The sequence below is a fragment of the Eptatretus burgeri genome, chromosome 8 (assembly GCF_056783735.1).
Source record: "Eptatretus burgeri isolate ZD-2024b chromosome 8, Ebu_testis_v1, whole genome shotgun sequence".
Lineage (NCBI taxonomy): Eukaryota > Metazoa > Chordata > Myxini > Myxiniformes > Myxinidae > Eptatretus > Eptatretus burgeri.
Window position 1 is genome coordinate 29,905,384 of NC_140968.1, and position 22,432 is coordinate 29,927,815.

The window sequence follows — 22,432 nt, forward strand, 5'->3', positions numbered from 1 at the left end:
AAAACCCCATTTGCTTTTCCTATAGCTGCCTGTCACGGTGTTGTCTGCTTTCCTCCCACTTCTACAAAGACAAGGTAGTGCCACCATTTTCATGAATGTCAGTCTCTGTGAGATCAGCCAGATTTCAAAAGGATTTCGGTCTGACAACTCTGTTGGGATGTTGAAAAGATCTAAGTTGTTGACTTAAGCCTGAGCAGGCATTTCCCCTTGTTATAGAGCACAATCACAGGCATTGCAGATCCAGATTTTCCTCTTCACACTGACATGCATAAGCCTGGGAAGAAAGACTTCATAAGATTCTTTGCAATACTTTCTGATGTAAAATTGCTGTACCGTTCCTCGATACATTTGACGATGACAGCAAGGACGTATGCCGTCAGGACCTTGTTTGGTCGCAGCAATAAAAACCTCAGACACACATGTTATACTTTATGGGCCAGAGTGTCTCCTCAACTATGATTTGTGGGACACCGACAGCTACTTGTCTGTGTGGTCCTGGACATCTCGCTGTATCTACGCCTGTTTTTCCTGGTGAGACTTCGTAAATTGGTCTTCATTATATAGTTTCATCAAAATTCCCTGGAATGAATACCATCCCAACTACATGAATGATCATCATCAACAAACATTTTTTCTTCAAACGCATATCACACAAACAATATCACCTCGAATCATTGATGGCAAATCAGATCCCTTCAACCTTTTTCTTCTCACGCTTGTTCCCAAGATTGACTGGAATACTTGATGGAATTTCCATTTTTCTTGTTAAAGTCAGCATCTGGGTCCTGAATGCCATGAAAACAGAATCACAAGATTGCATCAACACGCACAGAAACACACACACACACACACACACACACACACACACACACACACACACACACACACACACACACACACACACACACACACACTCCATATTTATCTATGTCACCAAAGGTGGACAGAGGTTGTGCTTTCACCCCTGTCTGTTTGTATGTTTATCTGTGAGCAAGACATCTCAAAAAGATGGACAGATTTGAACAGTAGTTCAGAAATTGGGGATAACAACTTGTTCACCACAGAACATAACGTCATTGTGAGTTCACAACTGGTCAATAATGGGGATGTACGGTTTCACAGAGTCGTTGACATTTTAGACTGGGACGGCCAACCATTTTCAATATACTGTTACGGTTGTGGAAATTCGCATTACACCATAAAGAGTCCTCAGGTGAGATATATCGGTCGGTCAATGTGTCGTTAGCCCAAACCCGTTGTATAGAGGGAATATGTGTGATTCATCCAGGCTGCGACGCTTTAAGTTAGCCATTTTTCTTTCTCTATTGTTATTTTTGACCATTAAGCCACCATCAACAATGCCCCCGAACAACTCCACCAAACCCCCACGACCTTCACCTCCACAACCCAACCCCGTAAGCATCGCCTCAACCGCCATTCTCAAACGACGCCCGCCAACCACCAAACAACCATTTCCAACCTTCACCACAACGACCACCACCATCTTCGCCACTACCCGCACTTATGAACGCCGTCCACCGCGACCACGCGGCGATGATTTCCGCGGTGGAAACCGTCCAGGAACGCACGCAGGATTGCCAGAACAACAGCCTTCTTCTCTTCCTCGTGAATCTCACTCCCTATTCTCTCGTCCTGGTCCTGGCTTCACGTTCCTTCTTCCTCGCTGGCTCTTCCTCTTCCTCTGCACTCGTCTACTCTGGCAGCTGTGGAGGCTGGGTCTTGGCTCGTTCTGGTCCTGTGCTCGCGGTTTGGCGGGTGGCCTGTCCACGGAAGCACGGACGGGAGGCGCAGCACGAGCTCGCAAACCGCGAGAGGAGTCGGGGCCAGGCACGACCACGCCGACGGTCGTGGGAGGAGGGGACGACGCGCCCAGGGAAGTCGCGACTTCCTTTTCTTTTGGGGTTTTGTGTAAATGTCTTTGAGTGGCGCCAGTCAGTGAAGTAGAAACTGTGTAAGTGTTGTCGTGTGTAAATAATTCCCTTTTATTCGGTTTTAACTCTTTCCTTGCTTTTGTTGCATTTTGACTGTATGGCTGTATATACGTGCTCGTGTGTGTGTGTGTGTGTGTGTGTGTGTGTGTGTGTGTGTGTGTGTGTGTGTGTGTGTGTGTGTGTGTGTGTGTGTGTGTGTGTGTGTGTGTGTGTGTGTGTGTGTGTGTGTGTGTGTGTGTGTGTGTGTGTGTGTGTGTGTGTGTGTGTAAATAAAGTGCATTATGTGAACTGTTTTCCCGCTTTGCTTCGTCTCCTTCCTTTTATTGAATCTCCATCTTGCATCACGGAAGGGATTGATAGTGGGTTCAATACGCCCGGTAATTAATCGGAACCATCAAGGCCGACGATAACTCCCTCGGTTATCCTTGTAATACGGAATGGTTCGTGTCCGGAGTCGGCCTGTGGCGTGGTACGATCGCCCGGTCGTCCACTCGCACAGGTACTTCGGTAGGTCGAATTTGGCGAGCAGCCCGATCCTGTGCGGGTGGGCAATTGGCACGATCGTGGTGAGGTTAAACCCCCACCCTTGACTGGCTCCGTGACTGGCGGTAGTTCCCGGAGGGTCGTGACTTAATTGTACGTCCGGTGGGCGACGTGTCGCGATTCGAGTTACGTGGCCGTTCGCATGCCGGCGGGCGCGAATTCGCAACAATACCATTTTACTTTTACTTGAGCATCATCAGTGCTAATTGCTTCAACTAACATGTCATGAGAAATACAAGCATCTTGTAGCAAGATTTCAGACACCGTCAACATCATTATCCACGTCAGCACTGTCGTCAACAATATTGTCAGGTAAATTAAATAAGGCGGCAACTTTATTTTGAAAGCACAGCTTATGCTGCACTTGGTGGTCATATTACAGTAATCGTGCATTGCGGAGTGCTATACGCATAGGTCTGTAACTTGAACCCAAAGTCTAAAGTCAGGCAACTCATTCCTGATGGAAAGTGCATAGTGTAAGTTTTGTGCCAAAGAGATAGGCATGCCAGTGTCCCACAGTGCAAATGCATGCGACAGCTTCGCGTTCTCCAACAGAGTAACATTTCTCAATATCAGTCAATTTCCTTGACACACAAGCAGTGGTACACTCAATACCATCCATCCATCGGGACCATACTCTGTACAGAGTGTTGGTGCTGCCTAAGCAGTCTCCATTGCTGTTGAGCACAATCCTGGATGGGTCACCACTCTGACACAGGATACCAGCAAGCTTGCACTCCTTTTGCCAAACTCGGAACGATGACAGGCAGTCAACATCACCTGATATAAATTCAACAGCCGCGTGGCATTTGAACACAGGATCATCATATCCCAAGCCCCCCACCCAAACTATGAAGCCAACACTTCCTCTTAAACGTAAAACCTTCCTCCCAACACTGTTCTTAAGCCACTGGTTGACATCTATCATTCTGTTCATCATTTCTATTCCATTTCCGAATCTTGGAAGAATCCCAAAGGTGATTTCATTCAATACCGGAGAAGATGAACAATTTTTATTCTCATCCAAATAATAAAATAAACAAGCAGTCATGGACTGGTACTTACGAAATTGTCAACTTGACCTCTGACCTTGTCTAATAAAAGCTGTCTCGAGAGAAGGTAGCGACGCAAACCAGAAGTTTCTACGATGATTCTTGACCAAACCATCAAAAAACGTAACGTCGACCGAAGGAAAAAATCTCCATTTCTCCACGCAATTATTTAATATTACTTTATCAAAGTCAGAAAACCGCAATATTCGGCCATCCACCAACAATCTTTACATAATCCGACGGCTTCAAGAGTCAGGCATGCGACGATAACCTTTATTGTGATAAAAATGACTTCTAAACACCATCTTTATCGAAAACACCGTCAGCGCTCACACGGAAAACCTTTACGTGATCAACGATCCCTCTGCTCAAGCGCGCTGCACCACGTGACGAGCTGTGACGCGGCGAGTGAAATATTTTTTATACAATCTTAAACCGTCTCCAAAACATCCGATTTTTACCAGAATTTTGACAGCTGAGATTTAAGCGTCCTAAGCAATCGCAAAAACCGAAGACAAAATTAAAATCTAAGTAAAAACGAACTCGTAACATCGACCGAAGCAAAAATACTCCATTTCTCCACATGAATTTACGGAATTATGTTTGATCTCACTGCGACCTTGACCTTTGACCGATTTTGACCAAAATCTAATCAGCGCTCGCCATCACCCTCCTGAATCACGTGGTGTAATTTGACATTGGTAGCTTCTTCCGTTCTCGAGTTATCCTGCCTATAAACAAACACACAAACAAACACACAAACAAACACACAAACAAACACACAAACAAACAAACAAACAGAGGATGGAAGTCTTCAATATACTTAGGAAATCTTTAGACTTCGTAAGTAATAAAAATCAATGTTAAGATGTGAAACTGTTGAAAAGCTTGACATTAGCCATTGAACAAAGTTGCGAAGTAACACAAAGGTCACTCTTTACCCATCTGAATAAAAGGATACACTCTCACACCACGAACAAAACCATAATTTTTGTGGATTTGCGTTCATTTCAATATTTACCTTTTTACAGCAAAATAAGTGGAAATCCACCAATTGACAAAAGAGTAGCTATTTTAAGTGGAGGTGCTTCAGGCAAAATGGGAAGATGAATTGGAGACCAAAGGTGTAACATTGCAGCTGATTATATTTGGTTGCAAAAATGTAAGTTTAATATTTATGACGACGTAATCAGGGTTGTTTGAAGCGAGAGGTGAAGCGTAAATTCCATGCATTAACTACTCTGAGTGAAAGACCCTCTCCTTAATACTGTCCTCACTCTGTCCTTTCAGCTCGACACCATGGAAACCAAGATCTGTCTTCTACCACCCTCCTTTCTGGTCTCTTATGCCCTCCTGCAGGATGCATGTGGTCCACCAAAACCCTCTTCTGTTTAAACTCTCAAAATCCAGAATCACTGCTCACCTCTGATTTTTTTTCCCTCCTCTTTTTGGCACCTGTGGAAGCACTTCTGCATTTTTTCAGTCTCATTATTCGCTCCAAGTCTTCAAAACTGCTGTTCACCACCATCTCGGACCATCCCCAATTCTTTTCCTTGGTGAGCGTACCATACATTCACAAGGACACAAATTCAACAAAATGCCACAAGAAGATCAGGTTAAACACAGAAAAAATTGTCCAAAAACACAAATAACACAAGGAAAAAAAGATAAGAGAGAGACGCAACGGATATGGTCCGAAAACTTCGCTTTGATAAACTGGAAAGAGGCACCGCAATATCCAAGTCGAATGCACTTAGACCCAGAACCAGAAATTCATGTTTATTTTGTCCAATGGCTACCCAGCTGCCCTATTATCAGTTCATGTTCTCTATCACCTTGCTCTTCCATGAGGCTCCATATTATTCAGATACTATGAAAGAATGGAAGAAAGAAAAAAAAAAGAATGACGACAAAAGGAGGGCTGCTTACCTTCAAAATTACATCTGGTGATGTACTTCGAAAAATGGGTGGTTCACAATCTCCTGCAAAACAATGGATGTGTTGGAATCAAATATAAACAGGATCAGGAAACACCTCCACGCGTGAGCAATTGCATTTTCATCCACAATAACAGGAGGTCTGCAACCTCAACATTTTTGTTCATGGAAATAAAATAGTTGTAGACATGATCAAATCCTCACCTGCATGGTGAGTCGCTCCAGAGGATCCTTCCGAAGCATCCCAGTCAGAAGGGAAACCAATGTCTTACTCGCAAAAGGTGGTGGGCTGAATACCACATTGTAATCAGTCTTGTCAAGTGACATCTGCAAAGAATCCAAACAAATGTATTTGTGTCAGAATCCGAAACCATCTTCACAATCGAAAACTGACATTTACGTGACGAGAAGGGCACTCGGTGGAGCACATACCTCTGCCAAATAATGCCTGATCAAGTGGAACACATAAGGCCCAATAAGTTTTTGAAATATCATGCTGTATATTGTTTTATCCCCATCGCTCAATGAGGAAGAATCACTTTTAAAATGAAAATAAAAAATTCGTATCTTCAACCAAATCGAATCCTTGTCGCATACCCAACCTGTCCACCAAGTGTCGCCTGAATCCATCTCTAACTTTTTGAAATGCAATAAATGATATCGGTTTTTGCCCCCTCTCTCAATGGTTAAGAATCACTTGAAAATTTCTCGTAGCCATGTCACAGACAGGGTTGAAAACATAACCTCCTTCCACCTTTGGTGGTGAAGGTAAGAAGCATATTCAAAACAAGCACTCACTGATGAAATAACCATGACCTGACTCGAAACCAATAAAATACATTTCATTCCTCAAATAAGTGATAGTGTACAACACAAAAGTTTGTCAGAAGCTGAAAAACAAACCTTCTCAACTCAATGAATGGATGTTAAGTCTTTGTCGGTTTGTTGACCGAAGGTCGAGGAAAGGGAGGTCGAGGCCATTTATTCCTGACACATGAAACACCCTGTCGCCCATGCCATCAGGAAACGGACTTTTTGGAATGCCGGTCGAATTTTCCATCCAATTATCATGTCACTTTGTATGAAGTTAGCTTTTACCATTGCACCCACAATATCCGATTTCGTTAACTTGGTTATGGGATAACTTTGAAGGCCATAAAATACAACCCGATGAGTCTTTCCTTCGTGTTGGGAAAGGAGGTGCACAGAGCACATTGCACAAGTGCGAGCACACCACACTTACCACCTAGAGATGGTTTGAAGCCACAGATTGAGCCTGGAATGAAGAAAACCAGGAAAAGGCCAGAATCCCAAATTAATTCCCCTCAATTTCCATGAATTCATGTGAAATGATTTACCAGGAAGAAACACAAGCTTGGGTTGTATTTGTTTGAGAGTTTTTCTCAGCCCAAGCTCGAGAAAATGAGGCTTGCACCATTTCTAATCTCTGTCACATGCGACGTTTAAGCAGTGTGGTATGATTGCTGCCAGTGTGGCCATGGGCGTCCGCAGAAAAAAATGCAGGGGAGGGGCAATGTTATCCTGAGATCGCCGTGTGAAGTGTGAAGACATCTTGTTGCTCAGATTACTGTAAATAACAGAACAAAATGTTCACAACTCTTCAGGTAGAAGACACACGATTGATTGAATGTCATGATATTTGGTGTGGAAGATAGTGTTTTTTCGTTCATTCCTTCTGTGTTGCGGCTATTTATTTTATTTCAGAAACAAAACTCATGCTAATTTTCTTCGTTGGATTTTATACAAAATAATCCAACGAAATTCTCTTGATTTGATTGTTATAGTCTGGGGAAGACCATTGTATTAAATTTGTGTTGTTATGTTAACCTCATTTTTCTTATTTTTCAGGAATGTGAAATGGATATCAGGAGGTTCTTTAAAAAACGTAAGTCTGATGACTCTGACAACAATCAAGACACCCCGGGTGCATCGGAGACGCATGTTGAACCAGCAGAGCAGCGCAGAGGGGGACATCACGAGCAGTTACTCACAGCAACCAATCAGATGCCACCCCAAACACCACTTGCGAAAGTGGCCAATGACTTGCCTCATCATCTGGACATTGGATCATACGTCAAAACCACAGAACATTTGACCAATAATCGAAGATATGACCTCCTGATGAACACATAAGTCACACCAACTGATTACAGCTATCAGAACGATTCACAGGGCTCCTGCTGTTTCCGCCACACGTGGATAAACCAATATTCTCCATGGCTGGCCTACTCAAGTCACTTGAAAGGTGCTCTGTGCAAATACTGTGTGCTGTTCCCTCAACCAGTGCACCGAGGTCAAATGGGTGCGTTCATCGTGACTCCTTTTGTAAAATAAAAAGACTTCAATGAGTGCGAGAGGAAGCACATGCTTTCCTCCTGGCATAAAGGCGCACTGCAAGATACCAACAATTTCCTCAGCACCGTTTGGCCATTTCCTCAGCAAAGGCCAGAGTTGACCATCGTGAGCCAGATGGACTGAGCAGTCAACAAAGCAGTCACTCAAAACCGAGAGAAACTGTTCCCCATACTATCCAGCATTCTGTTCTGCTGCAGCCATGACATTGCATTGAGGGGGAAGGAGAGTACATCGGGGAACCTCTGTGACCTACTGCGATTCAGGATAGAAGCAGGGCACACGGTCCTGAAGGATCACATGGAGGGTGCAAGCAAAAATGCGAGATACACATCAGTTTGTGTACAGAACGAGCTGATAGTTCTCTCCGAAGACGTCGTAAGAGACAATATTGTGAAAGCTGCAAATGAATCAAATGGATTCTCTATCATTGCAGATGAAACTGCTGACATATCAGGCACCGAGCAACTGTCCATTGGAGTACGATTTGTTGTGCTGCAGGAACAACGGAATGACTCAGCCACCATACGTGAGGAATTCCTTGGATTCATTCCACTGGAGAGGGTGGACGCTGCAACAATTGCAGATACTATCAGCGACCAAGCAAAAAAAATTGGTCTTAACGTTGACAAGCTCCACGGCCAAGGCTTCGATGGATGCTCAACCATGGCAGGAAAAGACAATGGTGTACAGGCCCGTATCAGGAACACCTATCCCAAAGCTGTTTTCGTGCACTGCTCTTCACATCGACTGAATTTGGTGGTTCATGATCTGAATTCTGTCGCAGATGTGAGGAATACGACTGGAACTGTGAAATCTATCATTAAATTCTTCCGTGACAGTCCCAAGCGCAGGAGACTGGTTCCAAATATACCTTTGTTGTGTGAAACCAGATGGAGCGCAAAGTACAAAAGCATCCGCATCTTTTCAGACAACTTTTGTGATATCTATGCACAACTGGAGCAACTGGAGGCAAACCAGCATGAGTCACAGAGTACGCGTCAGACGGCGTATCAGCTGAGGTGTGCTGCAGGAACCACAGTGTTCCTCATCTCTCTGAAGATCATTGTGAAGTACTCAGCGATGTTGGAGCCAGTGACCCAACAGCTGCAGGCAGTCGACATGGACATGATGGGAGTCCGAGATCACATTGACCTGTTGATGAAGGCTTTCCGAGCTCACCGGGATGGTGCAGACCGTGTGTTCTCAGAAGATGTCATCCCTGAGGTGAAAACCTTGGCAGAAGCACTTGGCATAGACTTGACTATGCCTCGGCGATGCGCACGCCAGGTCCACCGGCCAAATGTAGGAAGATCCATTGAGGAGTACTATCGCTGCACCATCTATGTCCCGTACATGGATTCCTTGATCCAGTCTCTGGAAAGTCGCTTTGATGAAAGTAACACACCATATTTTCACATTTTCGCACTACATCCGAGAGAAATGCAGCAAACAGAAAGAGATGAATTCAAGCACATCGTTTCATCTGTCAAGGAAATGTATGGCATTGACAACCTTGCAGAAGAAGCTCTAGCGTGGTATGACGTGCAGAAGCATAAGCCACTGGATGACAACTCTCTGGGTATGATCGAGCTGGTGAAGAGACCACTCTGTTCCATCCTGTGTGCAAGGCTATCCTCATCGCACTGACTCTGCCTGCAACATCATGTACAGTGGAAAGGTCCTTCAGCACACTGCGCAGGGTGAAGACCAGGTTAAGATCAACGATGAGTGAAAACGTCTGTCCGGCCTCTGCATGCTAAGTGTCCACCGCGACAAAGTGAACAGCCAAAAGACCGAGCTAATGAACAGGGTCATTGACAATTTCGGAAGAGATCTCCGATGGCTCCAATTCCTGTTCCAAGAGTATTAACCTGCTCTAACTGAATGAAGTGTTGAGAAATGTTTATGTTATTTTATTCATTTTGTATTTTCCATGTAATTTTTTCAAATTTTTGATTTTCCAGGGGAAAGGCAAATGCCCCCCCCCCTTGTGCCTCCTTGCCGACGCCCATGGGTGTGGCACAATCGACAAAATTGAAGAAAATGAGAATGAAAATATTATCCTGAACTTTGTGTTGACTGAAACTATCAGTAAATTCTGTTTTCATGTCATCCGCACAAGGGCCTCGGCTGACGTTCCACAGCATGGTCAAGAATAGTGGTGGACACCTACTACTAGTTAAATGGATTTATGAAAGCTCAAATAATTGGCAGACAAAATGAAACATAGCCAAAATATTGTCCAAATTTCCAGTGCGTTATGGTGAAATTAAACATTAAAAAAAGAAAATTAGTTCAAACAATAATTACAAAAGAGAATATAACTGAAGGATGAACCAATCATTTGTTTCATTCCACAGTGTGGAAGAAAACATATCATGCCTCCAAGCAGGAATATCCAGCAGAACCTCGACTCATCAAACTAACAGATCTTAACATCAAAAGCATCTCCATGACCGACGCATCCATAATGGCATGTGCTGAACAAGCCAACCAACAACAACCCAACATCAAACCATCAGATATTTTACAACAAAACATATCCTTCAACTAAATACACACTCAACACAACTATCACTCAATAAACCCTCAACACTCCCTTCATTCAATACTTAACACACCTCAGCATCAGCATCACATTCACACCACATTCATGATCATGACACCATTATAAGCAAAACTCACTTTCACGATATTCCGTCCATCAAATTTATGTCCAACGAATAATGTCATAAACAGGACACCAAGAGCCCACACATCGATCGGGGGACCTTCGAAGCCATTCTCTGAGATCTCTGGCGCCATATAGCGAGATGTGCCAGAGCGGCCATAAATCTTTTCACCGTGAATGAAACATTGAGAAATGCCAAAGTCGATGACCTTCACAAGCCCACTGCTGTAAAGCACGTTTGAAAGCTGGAGAATAAACAGAAATCAACATGTTAAAAAAACATCAAACCTTTCATGATAAAATGTGTTCAAATAAAGATGCAAATTTGAATGTAAAAGACAGGCAGGAAAAAAACAAATTCCATTCAAAGAAAAGTTTAAAATAAATAAATAAAAAGTTCTTCAACAATGTCCAGAGTTTATTTAATGTGAAGGAGGGAATTAATGTAGAGGGTTATGTGTGGATAGAGATTTGGGATGGAAGAGTAGCTACCCCACACACACAAAGTGAAGAGCAGGGTTGAGCAATTGGTTCATGTCTGTCTGTCCATCCATCCATCTTATCCACTTATCTTCGAGGGACAGCTGATGTAAATCAAGTGATATATTTTAGACATGAATTGGAACATGAATCGAGAGACAAGTCTGCTGTTTTACCATATTTTTGCTCAGAATTCATTCCAAATCGCACATGCGCAGAGAGGAGTGAGATAATATTTTTACTCTGTCGAACTGCCTCCGAATGTCACTGTGCCCCACTGTTTTTTCCTTCCCACTCCTGCCCCTCTTGTCTCATGCCCCCTTTGCTGTATGTTGTGTGTTCGCTCTCATACGAGCCTCGACAAGGTATACAAAAAACCCCCCAAAAACAAGGTGTGTGCAAGTGTATTCTGTAAGAGGAGATTGATATTGTAGAATGAGACGTCAGGAGGCAAATTTTGAGAGTACGAGGAGAGAAGTTCCATAGATTGGGATAAACCAACAGAGCCATGAGTATCGGAGAAACGGGCAGCCTTCAAGGAGAAAATGTGCAACAACATCTTCACAATGTCGACATGAATAGAGATATAAAAAATTGAACACATACCAACAATGGGTGGTTCAGTTTTCCACAGACTGCAACCGAGCTGGAATGGATATTTAATTTTATCTTCCTTTCGAGTTATGGTGTGGGTTTCATTAATTGTGCAACAAACACAAAAAGGATCGGTGCGTAATCGGCACCTCCCCCCACACCCCCATCCACCGCCACCTTTGTGAATCATTACCCAACAATATGAATTTTGTACTTTCTTGGCCACCACCCCCCTCCCCCCCTTCCACCCCCCATTCCTTCCTTGCTGTGCTGCATAAAAATGGTTTTCACTGCAGTGTTATTAACAGAAGGATTCATGTTCTGTGCAAGTGTAGTTGGTTACCTTTATGTCCCTGTGCACAATGTTCTTGCTATGCATATACGCAAAAGCAGAAGCCAGCTGGAAGGAAGAGATAAAACATTAAAACATGGAGACAGATTGTAATTGTTTAGATTTTACAATTTTGAGTTCAATTATATTTGTTCAAGTCATTTCAAAACACGTCATAAACATGAGACTGATGCTGAGAGCTCTTTCAGCTCACCTGCTCCATGATCTGCCACGCCTGTCTTTCTGTGAACGTTTTCCACAAAGCAACTTGATTTTCGAGTGTAGCTGGACACATCAAACAGTAACACACAAGAGCAAGGCAATGAGATTTTTTAACTTATCAGAAAACACAACCAGAGGAAAAGTTATTTTGTTTTTGAAGATTTGGATGTTTTATTGTTCAATAAGCACAAAAGGGTAAAGATAAAATTTGTTTGCAAAATTGAAGGTCATAGAAGAGCAAGGGGAAAGAAAAATTCTGGAGGAAGTTATCGAGGATGATGTGAGATGGTGGCACACCGCATGCTTGAAGTTTTTGGGTGGTGGGGGGGGGGGAGAGAATGTGATTGATGGTACAGTAGATTAAGTCAACATTTCACCAGAATCGTTCAAAATGTGAAAAAGTGTGAAAACTGGTACACATGACTACTTTTATATGCTCTGTCATATAAGAGCAGGACACACATGTTCAGATGAGAATTACAGCCGCCATTTTGAATTTCAAAATGGTCGCCACCGAAAACTATTTTTACAATATCTTGGTCTCCAAGAGGCCTCAACACTTGAATAAAGACTCTAATCCAATGTTTCCACACAAAAGGAATCCAATAAACACACTTATAATGCTCCATTTTCAGTCTTTCTGCTTTAAAATCGAAATGAGACCCTTTCATAAACAACTAAATACTTAAAAGTGTTTGCTCGACGTTTGATATCCAAATGCTATGAGCGTGTAGAAATGGCTTTATCCAATTTAATTTTCAATATAAAGTTTTGAAAGGTGTTATAATTCTAAGAGTCTGTCTGTCATTCGCTCTGAAACTATGGTCCATGGTCGTTCCAGCTGTCAGTCGATCCATGCATTCCAGAGAACGTCCCTGTGTGTGGGTCAATCACTATCACTCTTTGCATGCTTGAATATGATCTGTATTGCAATTGATGTCCTAAAAATCAGTTGCTGTCTGAAAATAATGAGATGTATGCATGTATAGATGTGTATAAGCAGAAATATATGTTGTAAATTGTAATGGTGGTGGACTAATATTTTTTCCCCCTTTTTTCAGGACATTTGATACAGTGATACCATTGCACTGACATGAGAATGTGTGTCAACTGGAAAGGTTCGTCATACATCTTTGTGATAGAACCAGTGAATGCACCGAGGTGAATCAGGCAAGGAAGCTTCTGTTCGCGAAAGGAAGACAAATAGATCGCATACCCCCCACAAAGGCAGCCCTCACGGAACATATCAAGAGGTTGACATACCAGGCAGGACACATCTGGGGCCAAGCGCTGATATATAAGCAGCAGTTACCAAGCCCATGCGACTGGGGATGGACGAAGAATGTCATCGAACAGTAGATACCTTTCTGGACAGCACTTGCCAATAAAGGCGGCAAAATCCTGCACAGAGCTGATCAAATGCTGCCGCAAAAAGGCATGCACACCACCATGCAAATGTTTCTGTGCATCACTCCTGTGCACTGAACTTTGCCATTGTGCAGGAACATGTTATCAGACAGATTGAAGTCAGAACTGTTTCTCGACCAGATGAACTATACTTGGGACAGTGTATATGTCATTTTAAAGCAGAAAGACTGACAATAGAGCATTTTAAGTGTGTTTATTGGATTCGGTGTGTGTGTGTGAAAACATTGGATTAGACTCTTTATTCATTTTGCTCGGTCTCTTGGTGACCGAGATATTGTAAAATATTATTTTTGGTGGTGGCCATTTTGAAATTCAAGATGGCGGCCGTAAATGTATTCTGAAAAGGTGTGCCCTGCTCTTGCATGAAAGAACAGATAAAAATGGACATGTATGCCAATTTTCACACTTTTTTCACAATCTGAATGATTTTTCTTGAAGCTACTTTGAACAGTTTCTGGAGGGAAGTTTGACAAATGGAAGAAAAGAGGAACAAAGGAGTGCAAGTGTGTGGAAAGAGCAGACTTTGAGTTTAACCAGGAGGGTGTCACTTGAACTGTCTGTAATGAGGAAAGGGAGATGGGCAGAGCAGTGCTGGATTAACCATTAGGCAGACAAGGCATGTGCCTCAGGGCCATCCAAAAATTCGGGCCAAAAATTCTTTTCACATGAAATATTTGTCTTCTTTTGTATTAAATATTTTGTTCTTGAATCGGTTAATCTTTTGTCTGGGGTCCATTTCCATGAGCCTGAGATCTAATTAAAATTTTTCAGGCCATTCTCTAAAATTTCAAAATGTGCCTGAGGGCCAGCCGAGGATTAATCCGGCACTGGGGCAGAGGGGTGAGGGGACAGGAGGAGCTCAACTGCAAGGCAGCAAATATGGAACGTTTGACATGTTGCTCCATGTGTGCAGAACAACATCCCGTCCTCTGCTGTTTTTTCTCTTCCTGTTCAGTCATTTTCTTGTTTATGTCCACCTATGGTCCCACTGTAAATACGGTGTTATCCTCACTCTTCCAAGACTCTGCGTTCCCTTGACAGGCCACATAAATTGAAGGAATCAACTCATATCCGATGTGAGAGGAGCTGGCCTTTGTTTCAGCCAGATCACGTGATATGCTGATAATGTTGAGCTTTATATTCCACAGAATCCAGATCAGTTTGTGGTGCTGCCATCTCATCACCTCGGAGAGAGGTTGCAGAATCAAAAACGGATCTCCTGGATTCTGTGGAACATAAAGCTCTCAATACGTTTGCATTGAACGATACAGAAACACCTTATAGACGATGAGTTTAAGGAATTATTTCGAATGATGAAGTCTGCAGCTCAGTTTGGAAGACAGCTTTGATATACGATCCACATTATGGCTGTCAGTGAGGCCTATAAAGACAAGAGACTGAACCACTTCCTGTTTCTGACCATGGAAATCGTTCAGTGGGTTGTTGTTAACAATCCTGCCAGAGTGACAGGATGAGACTGAGATTTGTCAGAACTGAAAGATGTTACATTTATCAGAGCAACAAGCCTCGACTTCAAAACATACATTATTTACTTTCTGATTTGGATCAACATTCATGGTTGAGCTCAATACAGCGTACTGCTGACAGGGACATCAGACGGTGAACATGACAATGTAAAACCAAAGCTGTTAATGCCATCTTTTCTGCTCTTTTAATTCTTGAAAGAAATATACACAGTCAAGCATGAGCCTGACACTGAGTATAAAAGGTCCCCACAATTAGGACACCATAATTCATGTTAACTAATGACTACATTATTTAGCTGCTCAAGTAAAAGTCGACTTGATGGATAAAAACAACAGATTTTCAGCAAACTGATGTCAGAAAACTCACCTCCATCCACATACTCCAGAATGAGGACCACTCGGCGAACTTCCGGATTTATATGGACGCGAATCAACTTCACTGTAGGGAAACAAGATAGTGGAGCACAAGTTAAGATGATGTTCGAAACTCACCCAAAGTGATACACCTTTAAAAAACATTGATGAATATGCAAATTTTGTATGATCCTTCAAATGACAAGTCAACAGGTGAGGGTCAATATACCACAACAGGTGAGGGTCAATGTGGTCCTTTCACCATTCTTGATCATGTCTGTAAATATTTGGGCAACACCCACCAATCATAAGTAAATCGATAAAATCAGCATGGGTGTTAGTTACATGGGCAGTGTATGTATGAATCCCAGTTGTATGGAGTAGACTTAGGTTCAGGCAAACTGATGAGAATTATTGCGATAAGACGACTACATTCTGTGAACACACTGCTCCGATGGAGTTGGCTGAGTACATTTGATTGACAGTGTGTAGTGGTCTCATTATTGATTATTGTACACAAAAGCAATTGAAAGTGAAACACAAAGAGCCGATAATCAACAACGGAACTCCTGGATTCTGTGGAATATTATGAGTGGTGGGTGTTACCGAAATATTTGCAGACATGATAATGAATGGTGAAAGGAACACATTGACCATCACCTGTTGTGTTATATTGACCCTCACCTGTCGACTACTTGTCATTTGAAGGGTCACACAAAATTTGCATGTTCATCATGTTGATAAGAGGATCCGGTTTCGGGCAGCAGCTTTTCTTCTCCATTTCAAGTGGTTCGCTTCCAAAGCTACGTGAACTGTTCCACATTTGTTTGTTGCTATCGCTTGTTGAACACTTTTGTTGTGTTCATTACCACGCGTTCATATCATGGGTTCACTATCCTGCGTTTTGTGTTCCAGTTTGGTGATTTTAATACCCTGCACTCAGGGTCAGCTGATTCGGCCTCCCCATTTAACCTCTTCCTCTCACACCAGCTTCTCGTCCCTTTATCAGAAGGTCAATCATCATCCCTATTCCCATGGAGCCTGGTGTTGGTTTAACGGTGAAGATGTCTGGCTTAAGTTCTTCGGTTCTTGACTTTGAAATCGCACCAGGTGGGTTGACTCAGCCTGTCATCCTTCCGAGGGTGGCAAGATGAGTACCACCAGCTTACTGGTAACAGGAACACTGCATCAGTGGCACAGCCACGCTTCGAGAAAATGATGCAGCCAGCAGCCACATGCTGGATACAAAACAACAACGACTCTTTCCATCCTCACTAAAACCTTTCTTCTCAGCTTATTCAACCTCTGTGTCCTCTTCCCCCTTCCCTCCACTCAATCTTCCTTCAAGTGTCCTCCTCTTGCATCCATTAACCTCCTATCATTGAAGAACCAGTCTGACAATAGGAACTGCACCTGGACTCAACAGCTCAAATGGGCTTCCTCTGCAACATCCGACTGAACCCCAAAGACCAACAATGAGGTAAATATAATTACATTTCAATCTCAAAATGTACTGTTACGGCTGTGGAAATTCGCAGAGCACCATAAAGGATATCCCCAAGATCAGTTCTATTGCTTAGTGTGTGTTCAAATAGATTTCCCCACCGTGGTCTGAATGGAATTTTTTGTGTGGACAGGGCTGTGATCTGTGAGTTTGCCGTTATTCTTTGCTATCGTTATTTTGGACCAACCACACCACCAACCACCTTTTTTTACAAGCGCCCAACCACACCACCCTCACGACCACCACACAACGCCAACCACACCACCATTACAACAACCACGACCACCTCAACCACCAACCATACCACCAATCACCTTCTCCACAACAACGCTACAACCCTCCCTGCATCAAAAACCATCTCTGCCATGGGGAAAGAAGAAGGGGTTCCAGCACGCATGGGGTTTTCCCTCCTGCTTTCCCACGCTTCGCGATGGGGGAAGGGCGGATTGAACCAGGGGTCAAAGGTGATGTAGGGTGGGGGCCTGTTTTTTGGCGATAAATGTCCCTGGGCCACATTCCCATTGAAGGCCACCGCAACGATTTCTTCTGCCCTTTGCGCCCCGTGAAGGGAGGAGCCAGGGTGTTGGAGGTAAAACGCGCCCTCCTTCTGGAGGCTTCCCATGGGAGCTGGAAGAAGGGCGGGGCGAGAAGGCAGGGGGAATAAAAAGGGTGCACGGAGCATTCACAGTCTCTCTCTGGAGTTGGTTGTTGGTCGGTCGGTGGAGGTCTCGGTCTGGGTGGAGCAGTCAGTCGGTGGAGGTCTCGGAGCGTGGAGTTGTGGACAGCCGCGTTCGAGCCTGGAGTCCCTGTAGTCGGTGAGGAGCTTGAGAGGGTCCATCGAGGGTCGCCCAACCAAGTCACCACGAACGTGGAGGTAACCTGCGGTGGCCTCTGGGAGTCCCTTCGGTCAACTCCCTTGGACAACTTCGTCTCCTTGGACATAAAGGACTACGGGTCCAGTCTGACTCCCTTGCCTTTGAGGGGGTCTTTCTTTGCTTTTATTTGTGTGAATGTTGTGACGCCATGTCCAGCAAGTAGAACTGTGTAAGTGCTTGTGAATAATAACCATAGACGGTTGTCGTGCTTTTACCTTGCTTGTGTCTTGTCCCCTTCCCCCATTCATTGCATGACTGCTTATCCCTGTTTACGTGTGCATTGTAAATAAATGTCCTTGTGTGAATGTTAACTCGTTCGTCGTGTCTTTTCCCCAATTGAACTGCTATCTTGCTCTCAGAATAATAGTGGGCTTTTTAATAGCCGATAAAAGAATTGGATCCAGCGAGGTCTCGCGATAATAAACCGCTCGGTTATCCCAGAACGGAACGAACCGCTTAAGCGGTTCGTGTCCGAGCAGGCCTCGCTGAGGTAAGGTCTCTCGGTAGGCTGCCCGCGCGAATACTTAGGTATATCGATTAATTCGGCGATTGACCCTGTCGCGCGCGGGTAGCACATTGACATGGCCGTGGTGTGCGCATTGGAGCACACCCGTGACTGGTTTTCGGCGTTGTTCCGGAAAGTCGCGACTGAATTGTCCATCCGGTGGGCGAGACGGCCGTCATTGGCTAAAGCAGCTGTTCGCACGCTGAGCGGGTGGTATAATTCATAGCAGTACATTTATTCTCTAAAACCCATTATTCAAGTATCTCTGAGAGAGGAATTGTGAGGATAGACACTTTATGACAAATACTTTTCAATTTTGTTCACAGATGGCATGATAAGGGAGAACCACTCCTTTTGCGTCTTCAGACGCATGGGGATGCTAAGGCTGGATCAGAGGTGGGTGGTGGTGGTGGTGGTGGTGGTGGGGACAGCACAATACTGGACAGGTCACCACTCCGATGCATGATGTGATAGAGTGCGAGCGATATTTCTTTTAAAAAAGATGGAACCCAAAAGGGGGCTCACAGGGTAGCCTAGAGCCCCAGATGTACACAGACTTGCTCAAAGCTGTCTCGCCTGGGTTGGAAACTCCGCCCCGTTTTAAACTGTCATCCTGGTGTTTCACAGGCAGGTTGATTCAATGTGTGTGCCGACCCTTGGAGGGATGTTAAACTGGCATTCCATCTGCCTGAATTAGTTGGTGGACATTAAAGACCCCACATTTTCCAAGCTATCACCAGCAGCCTGGCCAAATTACAAATTCCTGCTCCAACTACTGCTGGGAAGGCAAAGGCAAACCATCCAGTATAACCCTTGCTGAGGAAGCTGCTTAAGCGGTACCAGCATTTTGTGACAAAGGATGAATAGACGGATCCAAAAGGGTGTTTTTGCAAATTTGAACATTGGTTTTGTGAAAAGTGAAATGTTGACTGATAAGAGAGAAATTCATGCCACAGAAGCGATTTGTAACTTGTTTTGTTCATACTGCGAGAGATTTGAGTGAAAGCCAAACTTACGAATGTTCTTGTGATGAAGTGACTTCATCTTCTTTGCTTCATACAAGAGCTACAAAGAAAAGGAGGAAATTGAACAAATTCATGGAGATGTACGAAGGTTATCATACCCCTCATAGCTCAAACCAAAAGATTGTAACCCACACAAACAGACTCAGCCTCAAGGGCCAATCGGCATTAAATATGTCAGAGATAAAATATCTACCAGGACACTTCAGAGATAAATTAAACTGTATTGGTTCAGCAGTTAAAACACCATTATCTCCACATTCACACAAACTTACTCCAAGGAGACCGGCCACATATTTTGCTTTCTTCACAACAACCTGAAAGAGATGACAAGAGGCCACATTTTAAAATCTTGGTTTCAATGCGGAAAAGTGAGGAAAATATATGATATCGGTGAATCGTGATATACAATGATTGTGTCCATTTATACAGAAGTCTTTAGAGGAGCAAAATGACAGAAAGGAACTTTACATCCATGGAGGATCAAAAGGAGAAAAGATAGATTATTACATGTACAAACCACCGGTGAATGTGGTTGAGTGGCAGGAATTGAAAGTGGAAGAAAAATCTAGAACGGCACTCTTCCACTTAGCCAGATTTGCCTCTGCCCACATGATTCCATCATTATACATGATACTTGTTCCAAGTTTGATTTAAATCCCTGAACCCAGATGCAAAATATAAAAAAAGGTTTGCCTGCCAGACCATGCGTCCAATCAGGTTGAAACTGAAAACAAATATTCCCCATCATGATGAGATCAAAATTGTAAAGTTTCATGCCGATTGATGAAGTCGTTCAAGAGAAAGAATTTGTTAAAGATTTTCGTTCAATACAATATGGCTGCCAAACCATGTGACCTATTAATTTTTTGTGAACATTTTGCAATCCCAAAAGCTTGGGGAAGATGTGGGTGAAGTTTCTCCTCGTTCTGTCAAGCCAATCTGGAGAGGATTTTCAAAGGTGTATTCTTCAAAAAAAAGATCATAGCTGCCAAACCATGTGACCTATGACATCATAGGAAGATAACTTTTTATTCCTCATGGATCGTTGATGATGCCTGTAAAGTTTTGCCTTGATCTGTTCAGCCGTTCTGGAGAAGATTTTCAGACTGATCGTTTTGTTCGATGGATTTCAGACGGATGAAGCATTCGATGCATGCAGTTATGATGTCACAATAATGCCACCTATGACATCATCAAAATATCCCACATATTTCCCATGGGGAGTACTTGATATGCGCTACGTTTCATTTTTTTCCATGGAGCGGTTTCAGAGATACAGAGGTCTCAACTCTCCTTTTTTCCCAACATGACTGCCACACCACATGACCGATGACATCATAATTATCATTAAAACATTCTGGATGAGTAGTCGCACCTCTGGTGAACATTTTGTGTCAATCGGATAAGCAATCGCAGAGAAAACAGAGAAAACTAGAAGGGCACTCAATGGAGCGCCTGATCCATGAGAACATATCGGGCCCAATACATTTTTAAAATACCGTGCTCTATATTGTTTTTGGCCCGATCTTTGAACAGTGAAGAATCACTTTCAATTATTCAATAATTCTTGGATCCAGATCCGGATTCGTATCTTCACCAAAATTGCATCAATTCTTCCTTGTCACACACCCAATGTGTCCACAAAGTTTCATCCAAATCTGTCCACAACTTTTTGAGATATCATGCTGCATATCATTTTTGGCCTGATCTCTCATTGGTGAAGAATAACTTTAAAAATTCGCCGTCGGATCCAGATCCGGATCTTCATCAAAATCTAATCAGTTTGTCCTTGTCACACACCCAAACTGCCCTCCAAATTTCATCCGGATCCGTCCACAAATTATTGAGATATCCTGCACATAGACAAACAGAAAAACAGACAGAGAGGGGTGAGAACATAAGCTTCTTCACCTTCGGTGGCAGAGATAATTAGAATGTACGGATGTAAGGACCTACGGACAACACGAAAACATAATGCCTCCGGCAACTTCGTCAGTGGAGGCAGAACAATGATAGGAATGAAGAAGCCCCCTCACCTTTGCCTCAAGGGGTTTTCCCCATTATTTTTACTGAGATTTCTGACACATCGCCATCATCTGTCACAAATGAGACATTATTTCTCCAATGTAATCACATCAATGATGTAATCTTCCACAGGAATGATGTGGGGCTGACAAGTCAAAAGAAAAAGCATCTTTCATCGAAACAGAAACAAGGGAGACAAATTCAGATGAAGGAGAATCTCCCCATCGCTTTGCTCTCATTATTCTTCCATGTGTCCCTCTGTCATGCCCCTCAAAACTGCTGGCTGTGTTTTCTCCTGTGTTCTGTGTAGCTATCCCAAGAGCTGCTCAAGATCCGAGAAAGTGAAAGGAACACACAGGAAGTATGTTTTCCACAAGGTTGTACCTCTTTTCCAGAATTGATATTCTTTGCCTTGTAGACGACTCCACAGCCTCCTTCTCCAATTTTGGAGATAATCTCCCATTTCCCGATCTGAAAACAGGCACAAACATAGCTTGACAACAGTGCTCATGGAATGCAAGAGAAATAATGAAGCCATGTTTAAATGATTCCATCACATTAACTCAATAATCATCATCATATTCATGTCCCATACTCTTGGGCTTAGCAGAGAGTCGGTGCTGCCGAAACAGTTACAAGGCTACAATGCTGGTCAGGTCGCCACACCAGCTCAGGAAGTCAGGGCAGGAATTTGAAATTTCCTCATGGTGCCGGCGATAGATTGCCTACTCTTCGTGAAGGAGACCGTGGGATCTTTAACGTCCACCGACTCATGCCGGCAGATGGGACGACTAATCCAACATCCATCCGAGGGATGGCACACACATTGACGATTCACCCTCCCTGTCAAGCATCGGGATGACAGTTTATAGCTGGGTAGAGATTCATAGCTGGCGAGACAGCGAGAGATTCAAACTCAGGCAAGACAGCTCACAGGGGAGTGTTGTAACTACCGAGTCACGTTATCAGTCCCACTACCGAATTTGTGTCACCTCAACTCACACTTGCGTCACTTTCAAAAGCCATACCTTTTATTCTCTCACATTTTCAGAACAAACAAGGCTGATAAAA